The sequence below is a fragment of the Indicator indicator genome, chromosome 30, assembly GCF_027791375.1.
Source record: "Indicator indicator isolate 239-I01 chromosome 30, UM_Iind_1.1, whole genome shotgun sequence".
NCBI lineage: Eukaryota > Metazoa > Chordata > Aves > Piciformes > Indicatoridae > Indicator > Indicator indicator.
This window is the reverse complement of record NC_072039.1, coordinates 12,330,721-12,343,320: the sequence shown is the minus strand read 5'-3', so window position 1 is coordinate 12,343,320 and position 12,600 is coordinate 12,330,721. Positions and strand designations below refer to the sequence as shown.

The 12,600-nt window shown below is 46.2% G+C and overlaps 1 protein-coding gene across 1 annotated transcript in view; it reads right to left on the bottom strand.

Annotated features, from left to right (window-relative positions):
• MYL10 (myosin light chain 10) overlaps positions 1-12,600 on the bottom strand; it is a 191,559-nt gene that overhangs the window by 177,118 nt on the left and 1,841 nt on the right. The window lies entirely within an intron of this gene.

Here is a 12,600-nt window from a genome sequence, read left to right as displayed (position 1 = left end):
GATGTTGCGTGAAGCTGAAATGAAATTTCTCATATTAGCTGTAATGCTTAGACTCAAACTTGTATTAACCTGGGAAATAATATAAATGCCATTTGAAAGCCTATTCTTGTAACATTTGTGACCCACTTCAGGCTCCTTTCGGTAATCTGGGAAGGGACCTTTGTTCCCATGGCAGCCCATAATTTCCTGACTGAAACAGTTCAGCTGAGCCCTGAATGACACAGTCAGGCATTTGGATGCTTATCTTGCTTCCAAGTGTTCTGAGGTTCCTCATTTCTCACTTATTGCACAATGCCCCAATCTCACTGGGAAGGTGAGAACTGGATCGAGAAAGAAATATAATTGCTTTTTTTTTTTATTAGCTTACGATCCAGTCCCGCCCTTCTGTGCTGCCAGCTTCCCCACTTATTCACAAATGATGATATACATACAGCGAATTATATAATTATCAGCCTATAATTACAGGTATAGAGATATATACATCTCCCTGGAGGAGAGCTGGGCTTGGCACAGACCTGCTCGCACCTCCGAGTCTGTAGGGAATTCGTGCCCATTCGGAGCTGCAAGATTATTTATTTATCAACTGCTTGAGACATTTTATGAAAAATGAACCCAAAAGAATCCTTTGATTCTGTTTAATAATGCTGCAGAAGTATGTGAGCGAGCAGATCCAGGCACGCAGCAGCCAGCCCTGCTGCATGGGGTGAGGGCAGAGAGCTCTCAGTGGCGGTGAGCGGTGGGGAACTCAGCACTGGCAGGGGATGAGGAGGCTGCAGGAGCCATGCTGATTTGTTCAGGGAAGAGGAGATGCCAGTCTTGGCACGGTGATCAGAAGCCAAGGCTGAGAGAGCAGAGTCAGCGCTCTGTTCCCATAGACACCTTCTTTTTCTGAGAGCTTTAGACAAGAATTAGTTTATCTTGTGCTGCTGTAACCATAGATAAACCCTCTTGCCTCCCCACTCCCTTCCAATGCCTCCTGTTGTCACTGGGGCAGATAGTGATTCTCAGCTGATAGAAATCAGCAAAGCTCCACTGATTTTTAACAAAGCTGTGCCAGCTTCTGCTAGCTGAGGGGCTGCCTGCATGCTCCTCTCCTTGTAAAGCAAAGAAGCCAGCAGGCAAAGCTGCCCTACGTTGGATATTCAAGTTGGCTCTTTTTCCTTTGTTCTGTCTTTCAAATGCTGCTCCCAATCATAGCTGCTTGGGTGCCCTCAAGCCTGCTATGGGGCCTGAGCTGGCTCCTACCCTGGTGCAAATCTAGGGGAGCTGTGACCCATTCAGATCCTTATTGAGAGGTACTGCAGTGCTGTGAAAGTACCACATTCGTGCCAGCCCTGATCTGTAAACCCCATCATGTGCCCTGTGCCTTTCCAAGAGTTTATTTGCAAACAAACAGGAAGAAGCTTCATGGCTGAACAGCCTGGTTCCAGCCTGTGGAGAATGGACTGAGCCTCTGCCAGAAACCAGCAGCACACACTTGCTAATTACCATGGGTGACCACCTCACAAACTTCAGCAAAAGACAAAACTACCCCTTTCAGCTCCACTCTCCCAGTCTGATGACATCATTGGCATCATTATGTTGTGATATGCCAGATGGGAAAATTCGAGGTGGGGATGAAGTGAAAATCCTGGTTACACCTTTTCTCCAGGCTATCTGCCTCTCCATCACTTTACAACATCACAGAGAGGCTCAGACAGCTTGACTCTGCCATCCCCAGCTGGTTTGGACCCAACAGATAAATGCTGAAGCACCAAGAATCAATAGGTGTCTCCAGCATTGCCACAGGTTGGGCTGCACAGAGCCACCCTTCAGTTAAGTAGTTTATTTAAGCTCCCTCGTATATTGAAGTAGAGAAGGAAGGCAATGGTATGAAGTCTGTAATTCCTATTGCCTGGGAAAAAAAATAAAAGCAGCCCTGCATCAAATGCTTATTGAAACTGAAACATATGCATTAACATATGGCAGAATTTCACTTACTGTATGTTTTAGTGCAGAGCTGATGAGGAAGGCATCTGTGCTGAGAGCATCTGAATGGAGGCTCAGATAATGAGCAGGGCTTGGAAAAATACACTCTGAAAGGTTGGGATGTGTCAAAGAGCCCTACAGTTGATTTGTGTCAGGGCTGAAGGAATACACTCAAGTCTCCATGCAGGTGCACTGCTGTGTCTTGCTCCCTGCTCTGGAACCCATCTGAGGCTTTACGTGGCACTGTGGGCTCCTGCTTTGGAAATCCTGGGCGAATGCTAAACCCGAGACACATGGCTCCACACCAGAAATGCTGACACAACATGGGAGCTTAAGCAAGGGCTGGTACACTATTGCTGCTTAACAAAGAGCAAATTAACTGCAGATCTGAAACATCAAACCCAAATCTAGATCCATATTTGGAATTCCCTCAAGGACAGCAGCTCTTCAGAGCTGGGGTTTTGGGTTTGCCCTCTCTACAGCCATGCTGACTGGTACAGTGGTGAGCATAATCCCTGTCTTCAGAGAAGAGACACTAACAAATGAGAGCAACCTTCCTCTTACTGAGGATCTCACCCCACTCATACAAACTGCCAAGGTCTAGAGCAAACCAGGTCTTCTGGTCCTGAGATGACCCCCTGCATGCTCTGAGCATTAACCATTTCTCCTGCACAGAGTCAGCTACAGCTGTGTAAAGCCTCTCAGAGGCTCTTGCTGCCAACTGCTAATATTATTAATGGGCACTACAAAGCCACATTGTTCTACACCTATTTACTGGAAGTAAGATATGAGGATACCAGCTGTAATTACTTCACTGCCCTAAGGATAGAAGTCTTTCTTTCTGATTTGACCACAGCAGAACATCTGCATCGCTCAACCACAGATTACCTGGCTCCTGGGAGATGCTTTCAAACCACCCAGTTGCTGCTCAGTGACCCAGAAGAAAGTTTACCACCTACTCACAGAGCCTCATTTGGAAGTACTATGCCTCTTGTGAAGGCATCTTGAGGTTCTTGAGTACTAAAAGTGTGAACCACTTGTGCACCGCTGTACAAATCACAGCTTTTGATAGCAAACTGCACTCCAGGGATAATTCCTTGTCCAGAACAAAAGTGATTATTGAGACTAAAAGTATTTAGCACATGTACATTGCTTTTCAGGGAGGCTTTTGTAGGGGAGCTTCCAGACACAGTGCTTAGGGACATAGTTTAGTGGTGGACTTGGCAGTGTTAGGTTTAGAATTGGACTCAATCTTAAGGGCCTTTTCCAACCTGAATGATTCTATGAACTATAGAAAATAACTGGGGAAAACTCACACTGTTTTGTCTTTCAGAAGTACCAAAGAGAGTGATGCAGAGAAGCTATCATTGGGTGCTAATCAAAACTCTGTTCACTGAGTGGGTTTGAATTTATTGTATTTCCATTTTCACCAGTATTGAGGAAACTTCTGGAGATCCTGCCATCAAGAGATTCCAGTTTATAGCCTTCAAGTAGGAATATTTTTCTCCACTTCACCCAGGTACAAGCGTCTCCTTCTCAGGAAGGACAGGTCATTTCCTTGGGGGCAGAACTACACAAAGGTTTCTTAGGTCTGCAGGGTAAACACTAAGCTGCAAATGCCGTGGCTGGAAGAGTAAACGTGCTGAACTCCCTTCAGCTGAGGATGGCATTACTCCTCCTCCTCCTCTGCTCAGTCTCTGCGCTGGAGGTTACCTCCCACAGAAGCATAATAGGCAGGAGCCGCCTGCCTGCCTCTCCACCACCACTTGGAGACAAAATCAAGTCAAGTCATTTCAGGTCTTTGAAGGCAGGTTTGTGCTAAAGACCCAGATCGTATGCTGAAGTGGCTGACACTCGTGTCATGTGGGGGATAAGGGGTAGCCTTTGGCAGCAGACAGCCGAGGGTTGTACTGTCCTCAGCCAGTGCCCCCAGGGTTTCCCAGAGCTTGTCTGCTGGCACCTTGAATAAGCCCCCGACTTAAATCCACCTTGACTGAGCAAAGAGCAGAGCAGATTAGGTATGCACAGAAGGATACAGACATTTAAATGTCTGCTCAGGTGGCTACACAACCCTGTGGAGAGAGGCTGGGTGCTTCCCTCCAAGTGAGGCAGAAACATTTGGCACAGGCCTGGACACTGAACTCAGCTCTCCTGGGTCCCAGCCCAGCAGTTCAATCCCAGCACCATTAGTCTCTGTGTATGGATTTGTCTATCCCCTATGTCTTTTCCATCATCTCTAAACTTGAGTGACTCCTATGACTAATGTGATTGTAAGTCATAAAACATTAAGTTATGACACAATCAAATCAAGGCCAAGAAATTCATAGTTAGGGTGTAGGCTACATTCTTAACTCAAAACCAGAAAAGCAGCATTGCAGGGTAAACAAAAGGATGAAGTGTCAGCCCTCATTTTTCACTTTTTGGGCTCTTATCAGTTTGTATCAATTTAAGCCCTCTTTAAGTATGTAATTTCTTTGACTTTTTTTTTTTCCCCTCTAGGAACTGAAAATTATTCTGCTTTGAGGTCTGGAACCTGCCATACAATAAACACTACTTAATTGGGACATGCTTAATAGGGATGGCCACTTTAATGGGACATCTCCTAGGGAACCTATTTATGTTAATGAGCCTGAATGACAATGACTGTTTCTTAAGTGGGGCAACAAAAAGAAAAATCCTCCACTTAACAGGGATGCACTCAGCTGTTACTACTTTGTTAAGTGTTTAACCAGGTGTTAAATAGGTCTGAAACTCTGAGCTTCCATCTTTTAATTCAAAACTCGAATATTAAAACATTTACATCCCACTGAAATGTGGTGTTTGTGTTTGCCTAGGGGAGGTTAGCACAAAGAAAGGGGCAGGCTGCTCTCAGCTATGCCAGAGATAGAAGTACTCTTCTCCAAGAGCTTAAATAACCCTTTCCTCCAAACCTGGGACTACCTACCTGTAGATTGGATTTGTTCAGAGATTCACTGCAAATAAACAATCAAATAAATATTTATATATATATATATATAGAGAGAGATAATATTAGAAATAAAGCCCACCTGCCCTAATTCTGAACCCTAGGTTTTACCCTCTCACCCCAAATCTTTCCTCCTCTGCACTCTGAATAAAAAGATGGAAGCCAAAAAATAAAAATAGGAAAGCTTCTTAAGTCTAAAGTGATCCTAAGATCCCTAAGAATAGATGTCTGAAGACTTGCAGGAGCCTCCAAAAGCCTGTAAGCCATTTTGAAGGTTATTCTCCTGCCGAAGCTCTTTTGTGTTCTGTGGTTTCCTCAGAAAATGCACGCACAGGTTTCAGGGGGGGACAAGAGACCATGGTAAGGAGCTGTCTTGAAAACAAAAATCCCATCTTAGATGACAGCTATATAAATTTGGGGACTCTCCCAGGCAAAGCAAGACATCTGATTATGCCATTGTATCCTGCTTGGCAAAGGAGAGAGTGAAGGGAAGTGATAGACGTGAGGGGCAGATGGAGTTTGCCTAATGTGTCTGTTCTTTTCTTCGCTGCCTTTTCAATTTAAGAATGTAGCAAAATAGCAGCTGCTCATAATTTCATGAATCAAGAAGTATGTAAATTTCAGCTACAAAATTTGGTGCATAGTTAGACACACACACACACACACAAAGAAGTGAGGGGAAAAAGAAAAGAGAAAAGATCTTGCTTGCATCTACAACTTTCTTAATGGTGCATGCAAATGTAGCTGCCAGGCCTGGTTCTCTTCTTGGTTAGGAGGGAAGCAAGAGTGGCTCCATCGATTCCACTGTTGTCATGTAGGACAAACTCTGTGGGGTAATTGTGCTCGAAGGGCTCAGCCAGGCCCTGCTTGTTGCCCTAATGCTGGCATGGAAGGATGAGCCTGGCATGAAAGGCTCCTTGCACAGCCCTGAGCTACCATGGGATCTTTACCCTATACCTCTGTTTCTAGGCTGCAGACGACACGATCAGATCAGATGGAGGTGAGGAGGAAAGGGGTTGCGAAAGGTCTCCACCAGCAGGAAAGCCAGAACTGTGCCCAGCTACCTGAGGATGCTGACAAGCACTGCAAAATGAAATGGAAATCACACTCCTCCTATTTCAATCCCCAGCAGCCCTCAGATGAAAAGCTGGAAAAAGTGACTGGAATTGTATCTTCCAAAGGTAGGAAACTGTTCAGGAGCCGGGGATCAGGGCCTCCATATCCTCTACAGCTGGTTCTAGTTTTCAGACAAGATTTACTAAACACATGTAAACCCTGCCTAGCTGTTTGAATACTTCTTGTGCAAATAACTTCCTCTGTGGTCAAGCTGTTTCTCTCAGATCCAGGCTACAGATCTGTGCTTTACACTCCTGCCTTTTTTTACCCTTGGACTTCCACCAGTACCAGTTCATACTCAGAGTACCAAACTGTGAAGAAGGGAGCTGGGTTTGGCAGGAAGAGTCAGGAGAATTGAGAGTGCAGAACACAGAGCAAAGTCATGATAAAGGGCACAAATCCTCCCTGGCTCAGCTCCATCCCAGTCAGTGGGGCAGATCCTGAGCAGCTATAAACAGACACCAAGCTGAGTGTCTCACGGGAGCTGCAACTGGTTACACCCTTTGGTCCTACAGCATCTGACACAGACAGAACATTTCAGCAGTTCTGGAGGGTTTCTCCTGTGTTACACCTCTGGAGTGAGTGAGCAGAGCACTGGTCTCTTCTCCAGGTAAAGCTGCCCCACGATGGTATCTGCTGAGTGTCAGGAAGTCAAAGGTTACACAAAAAGCAACAAGCTGCAATCAAACAGAAAGAAGCAGGAGGGCAGAGTTTTGTGATCGAGATTTTACTGGAATCATATAAAAAAGCATTTCACATATTTCAGGAAGGCATTTTATGTCCAAATTTATTATGAATCCTCTTCTTGTTAAACTCTTCCATGATCTATGTACTGCAGTGCATAAAACACAGAACAGGACAACTATGAACAAGTTTATTAAAGGAGCTCAGGCTCCTGTTGACATCACCAACCACACAAGTGCTTGCTCAGGGTTGGTGTGATCTTATCAGCCTCTCCTTACATTTCAGGTTACCTACTCGTTCCTTCTCCCTGTATATCTTTCATTGTTACAAGAATTCAACTCATGGGCAGATCTGGGAGATAAATCTGCTGCTCTGTTTTGGGAACATGGCTCTAGTTCTAATTTCGCAGACTCCGTTCAGGCAATGCTCCCTTTGACTTCAGGGATTTTTTTGCCTGAGTAATCCTTTCAGAATTGGACTCTGTGATTTTCATTTACTTAACAACTTGGCATCACATCTGTAAAATATTAGCCTGGTAATGTGAAATATCAAATTAGATTTATGCATTAATCTAATCTATACACCAACCTCGATAGTCAGTTCTGTTACGCTGCACGACTGCAATTCCAGGCTGCCTCTGTCACTTCACGTTTATCCTGATGATGCAAGAGAAAGAAAAAGTGAAGGTTACAGACCACAGTTGGTAGCCCAGGCATGGGAAAAGAAAGCCTGGAATTTTAAACTCAGTTTAAAATGAATTTCTTGTTTGGGTTAAACCAGGTAGATGTTTCTCTACCAATCACAACGGAAGGAGAGCACACACACACACACACACACACAAAAACTAACCTGAAATAATCAACCAAACAATAAGCTATTAAAAGGAAAAAGCAGGTCAAAAGAGACACTCAAACTGCAATATATTCCCTAAAAATCCTTGGAAAAAGACAAGCAAGCAATTGTTTTGTTCTGTGTTGCAGTCTGAAAAGTAAAAAATGACTCCTTCATACATGTTCCTAAACTGCATTTATAAACACTTCACGTAACTAAATGAGATTTCTTCCCTCCAGGTTGGCTGCCCTTGAACATTCTTCTCCTTCTCACAGTTTTAAAGCTTTTTTTTTTGGTGTGTAATCCTTTCATGAAAGCAGGTTTTATGCACATGGCCCCGGTTCAGGCTCCAGCCCCACGCAGCAGGGTGTTTAGGAACAGGTTAAACCAAAGTTTTGCACATGCTTCAGTACTTGAAAAACTGACTGCTTGGAGACGAGCCACTGACATGTTGTTCTTCCATCTAAACCCCATTCACTCCTCTTCATGAATGCTTTCCATTTGTTTTACTCGCATTGAGCCAATTCCAGCTTGTTATGGACAGAGCAAACACCACAAGGTTAATAAGCTGTAGTCTGCACTAGCTTGCACCCCTGGACATTGATAGTGGTCCCACCAATTCCCCCATAATGTCTTTGAGTTTCTATCAGGTTAAAGCCCCAGGCTGGGACAATGCCAAGCAGAAGCAAACAAGGGCTTGCATATAAACATGGAGAATCATGGCCAGAATCTGGCTGGGTGCCTTTATTGAAAAGGAGAAGGTAGTGTTTAGAGATGAAAAATCATGTGAATTTTTACCCCCTACTTAGTAATCCATCACCACCCAAACACCAAGCAGGAGATGATACAATGCCAGGGGGAAAAAAACATCCATTTATTTTGTGCATGCCACTAAAAAAGTACGGATTGATGCCCTGTCCCAAGTGCTTTGGGTCACCTGTGTGTGCTATGACAAGCATCCTGCACTCTTCCTGCAAAAAAGGAGGTTCCTGTGGGATACAGCATTGGCTTTGGGTCACCTGTGTCTGCTATGACAAGCACCCTGCACTCTTCCTGCAAAAAAGGAGGTTCCTGTGGGACACAGCCTCGGGTTTGCCAGCATAAGGCAGCTGTAGTGAGCTGCTGGCCTCCCTGCTGTGCCTGTTTTCTCCTTTCTGCACTGATCCACAGTTGCTGTTTCCCTACCCCAGCACTCAGGTACACAACCCCAGTTGTGTTTGCAGCAAATCCCAGCTGAGCCCAGCCTTTTTTCTAAGAAGAGATGTGCTTCCCAAAAGGAAATCTCACACTCATTTCTGGAAGACAAACCACCTCTGACACGCTCCACACCAGGTACCACAAACGCAGCTTCCCACCTGCCCCAGCAGCTCCAGCAGCCTGCTGCTCAGGACTGTGCCATGCAGTGGTGCCAGCTCTGCTGGGCACCTCCCACCCCCCCACACAATGTGTCCCACACACCTGCCTGCCTCTCCTTGCCTGGCCCTGCCCGTCACAACCGGGCCCAGGCATGGATGCCTCTCCCCTTGGCACCCAGGTGCTGGAGGCTGCTGTGCCACCCTGGGATGGCTGGCACCCATGGGGGACACACTGCAAGGGATGTGCCCACCATGGGTGGTGACAGGCCAGGTCAAGGGCACTAAAAAGTTCAGCTGGAGGAAAGGAGGCATGTTCCCTTCTTCCTGTCCCACATGAAGGGTTTGTGATTGGAAAGTGAAAGAAAAACCTTTTTCCCTTTTCCTCTTCCAAGCCAGCTCAGCTCTGTGCTCACCCACTTTATGGGCGCTCTCTGGGCGAGAACCAAGGGGAAACTGGGAGGTGTGGGAGCAGCCTCTGAGCTGCTTTATTTACATTTCCCTTCCATCTCCTTCGTGCAGCTTCTGCAGCCTGTGGAGATGCAAGTGCCCAACAGTCACCACAAGATTTTTATCTCCTGGTGACCACTGGTATTTTACAGAAGGGAGAATCTGGGGGGAGATCCAGTGAATTGTTTCATGTCATGAAGAACTTGTGGCAGCAGCTGAATGCAGCTCCTGTCCCCAGCTATGAGCACTAAAGCAGCCCTCCTGCCATGGGGGGAGTGGCACCAAGAGAGCAGGACAGAGTCATCCCAGCTGGGGTTCAGAAAACAGAAAGGGATTTAAATTAATAATGTGTCTGATTCTTACTCTGAAGTAATATGTGAAATACTGGACCTGAAGATTCTGCAGAAACTGGGAGAAAAACCTGGCTGGGGAGGAGCTTAGGGGGAGGGGAAAGCAGAGCCAGACTGGATTCCTGACTGAGCAGGGAGGGAGAGATGGGAAGAGCAGGAGCCTGAAGTGAGGAAGCAGCTCATGAAGTGTATTGGGAGATTCATGATGGGAAGAACAAGAGTTATATACAAGATAAAACGAATGTGGAAAAGAACCAACCCCTAAAACTCTAAAAGAAGCCAGTAAAGAGGTAAAAAAAATAAGTGAAAGGCTCTAAGTGAGAAAAAAAGGTGGAAATGTTGCCTGGGAACATAAGCCACTTACTTGTCTCCTAACCCCTTTGAAGGGCAGAGAAGATAAATGCCCAGATCAGAAGAGCCCAAGTGGGAGAGAAGAGTGCTGGCAGGAGCCTGAGCCCTGCCCAGCCAAGAGAGGACTCATCCTGATAGCATCCTGCTCATGGCTGAAGGACAACAAGGCAAGGCCAAAGCTCATCAACTCAGCCTGGTAAGAACCACACACCAACATCAGCCTGGTGTGCAGTGATTCACTGCCAGCTCTGGGAGTGGATAATCTCATGGGTCCTCTTCTCTAATTCCCCTGATCGCCCATGGGTATGGCCATTACTTAGCTTGGCCAAAACATGACCATGCACCTGGCTGGAGTGCAGCCTGAGAGAGATGTTTCAAATGTGCCCAGCCTAGGAAGCCCAACTCAGCTCATTAGAGGTGTTCCTCCTGTGAGGGTCTTCAGTACCTCTGCAGCAGAGGGCAGAGAACACTGCTGCAGTGGCATCACTTGGGTTTGTTGCTGTGGGTTAATCCACAACCCTCAGTGAAGATCTGTTGTGGGTTGTGCCGAGTACTTATAAATGTCTCCAGAGTTAAACAGTGAGTAACCACAGCGCCCAAATTTACTCTGCTCTTAATTGTGGCTGCTTTCCCTGCCCTCTCTCAGAATTGTTTGTTTCTCTTCCACCTACCAGCCTGCAGCTCTCACAGGCTTTCATGCTTAGCTCAGGTATGTCACCACCTACATGAGCTGTGCTAGAAATTTCACAAATGATTCTGTTGCTTCACAACCAGGGTCCCCGCAGCTGAGTCTCCTCTCTCTGCCAGTGGGCACCCAGGGAAGAGTGGGCAGGCACATGGGATACTTCTCCCAGCTTCCAACCATTCTCTGCTCAGGGGGTCTCCTGAGTTTCTACACATCTTGTTCACATTCCTGGCCAAGCCCTCTGGTAATTTATATGCTACAAAACCTCTGGCTACTACAGCAGATATAAATCAAGCAGAACTGGAGTCATGGACAATAATGGGGAAAAAAGTATCCGTGATTTGGAAGACATAGATGAGTTTTACTCTTAATTTGGGTTAAATCTCCCAGCAACATAAATTACCTGTCTGGCTCTCTCTGCTGTCTGCCATCCCCACAAGCCTCACTATGCAATGGCAATGTGGTAAGGATGGATGGAGCACAATTTCCTTTGCTCTCAAATCCAGTTCAAGAGTGAACAGGGTGACACAATTCACAGGGGAGAGGCATGGGATTTGGGAAGGAGGCACTCCAATGGGAAAGGCAGCTAGAGATGAGAAGCAGCTGAAGGAAATGCAAAGAAGAGCCATCAAACTGAGGGAAAGGGCTGGAAAGGAGCAGACAGGGGCACAGGTAAGAAATTATTTGGGGGGATCAATTTAAGTGAAAAAGAGGAGAGGAAAGGACAAGAGTCCATGGAGAAGAGACTCAAGGTTACAGCTGTACTGGGAAAAGCACTCTCAGTGTCCTGGCCAACCTAGACTCACCAGAGCAAACAGAAGCCTAAGCCCAGTAATTCCAATTGGATTTGTGGACCAAAACACCTTAATGCACGCAGAGTGCTGCCCAAAGGAGCAGCTGTGACAACCAATTGTTTCTGACAAGTTTGGGACCCTTGGAATAAAGGTCCATTCTCTTCAGCATTCTGGGCAGCGAGAGGTGAAGCATAAGATGGCCAATGGCTGTTGGTGGCCCAGCATGAGAACATGCTCACAAACCACCTGTGCCAGGAACTCTGCATGGCACAAAGTTAATAGGAAACAAATTTTAATCAGGTATTTGCTTAATTCCTAACGTGGTGCCTGTATGGATACAGCTGGGAGAAAATGAAGCAGGAATCTGTGCAACAGACTTGGAGACCCTGCTGAAGAACTCTCAGTCCGCACTGTCATTTCAGATTTCCAACTCCAAACACTCTGTGCTTACTGTTTCAGGGCTCTGTTCGTGCATGCTGAAAGCAGTTAGCATTTACGCAGCTCAAATCCAACCTTAGGAAAACCTTCCTCAGATGAAGAGATGAGGCTGATTTCTCAGATCAGAACAATCACAGGGAACTTCATTCTAATAATTTTCTTGCCAAAATACACCCAATTTTCCAAGGTCCTTCCTGCACCCCACACAGGTACCTCTCAGCAGGAACACCGAGTGAACTGTCACTTGCTCTGAGGAGCTCTGAACCCTGTGGGGTCTTTGCAGAAGGCAGCCTGAAGAAATCCAGCACTCTGAACAAACAGAGCTGTCAAGCAAGATTTCGTCGGGCTTGCTGCCACACAAAATGGCAAAGAAGGGACTGGATCCTGCACGGAAGACAATAGGAATTATCGGTGCGCAGCGTTTGTCTTCCGGCAGGGTTAAGGTTTCTCAGCACTTCCTAAACTCAGCTGTGCTGTTTATACTCAGAGCTGCACAGCTGAAAGCTTTGGGATCCAGCCACGGAGCTCTCGTTTCCAGCCGGCGATAACGCCACGAGACCTAACTCCTGCAGCAAAAAGCCTGCAAGGACGTTAGAAATACCCTAAAGTATTATTT